Genomic DNA, 1,427 nt, shown 5'->3' with positions numbered 1-1,427 from the left:
TCTTGACAGCTCTAGCATCACCAGTTATCCATTAAGCATAAAGATACATTCAAGATAACAATTAGCGGAATATAAGAAACAAAGAATAGATATTGAATAAAGAAAAAAAGAGCAGAGCCTCATAACCGTCCTAATAGAGATAATACCACGTTCGTCTTGTTCTTTACGCCGATCCAACTCGTGCTTTTTTGGATGGATTTCACATGGAATCAAGGGAGGTGCGGGATACGACCCATATCACATGTAACCGTAAAGAAATGGCGGCTCTAACATAGATTTTTCTCAATATGTCATGTTGTTGAAAAATCCTGTGGTAGCATGGGATGATCGGCACTTTAGTTTTAGTTATTGATTTATGCATCACGCATTAACTAATATTTATGGGGCTGGAGACTTCGCTAAAGCATGCACATAAATAGATGAATGGGAGATTACAAGGCAAGGAGATACAGATCTGGGGGTTGACTCAGAACTTGTACATAGGTCAGCTCACTAATGCTTAATAACCAATAAATAGTCAATCAAGAGATATGCACCAGCAAACAACATTATACTGAAATAGTGTATTAGGCGGCAAATGGCGCAGAAGAGTTTAGACGATATATTCTCTACAACAGGTAGGGATCGGGGGTTATACGCTCTTTTCTATAAACAAAGTAGGCTTGTGATTGTCCGCATCCATCACTCAATCATGCAATTCAAAGAAATGGTTTACTTATCTTCTTCTAAAGGATGGAATTGCTAGATTGTCAGTAATATCAATTGAGGAAGAAGCTAGTCCCACTTAAATTCGAAAAGAAGACCTCTATTGTGACAAAAGATTCCTCGCCCACAACATCTCACTTATTGATTGTGACATAGCTCTCTATCTCCGCTCATAAGAAGATAGTGTTTCATTCACTCGCTCTAGAAACCATAGGAGCTACTATTCCCAAGTTTATTAAGAATGGTCACTCACTGGATTCAGGCTTCCACCGTTCTAGCTTCTCTTCGTAGTTCACTAGAATGTATCGAGCATGTTTCTCCGGATCAGGAGGCTTTACATAAATTGCTACGATTGCCAAGTCGAAAAAGAACTGGGCATGAAAGTGAAAGTGGAAAGAGAAGGGAGCGTGACTTGTTTCAAGAATTGGATGCCCTTGTTAAGGAAATCTAGTATAAAAGGAGAAATTGGGCCTATTTATAACTTTTGGTACCTAACCACCTGAACTGGGAATAATGGCTAAAGATTGAAGGTTCTAAGCCATGTATTAGAGCCGGTTATTTGAGTATCGATGCTGTTGGAGTCTAGCTTCCGACCAATCCACTTCACTTCGGAGGACATAACAGCTTAAGAAGAAATCGAGATCAGGCCCGTGGAAAGCACACACACACGCCTGGCGAATGAATCCACTTTTTCATTCTCAATACTAGGGGGGGCTTCTCCG

This window comes from Triticum aestivum, chromosome 7A (genome assembly GCF_018294505.1).
Source record: "Triticum aestivum cultivar Chinese Spring chromosome 7A, IWGSC CS RefSeq v2.1, whole genome shotgun sequence".
Taxonomy (NCBI): Eukaryota; Viridiplantae; Streptophyta; class Magnoliopsida; order Poales; family Poaceae; genus Triticum; species Triticum aestivum.
Note: the sequence above shows the minus strand (reverse complement) of the source record.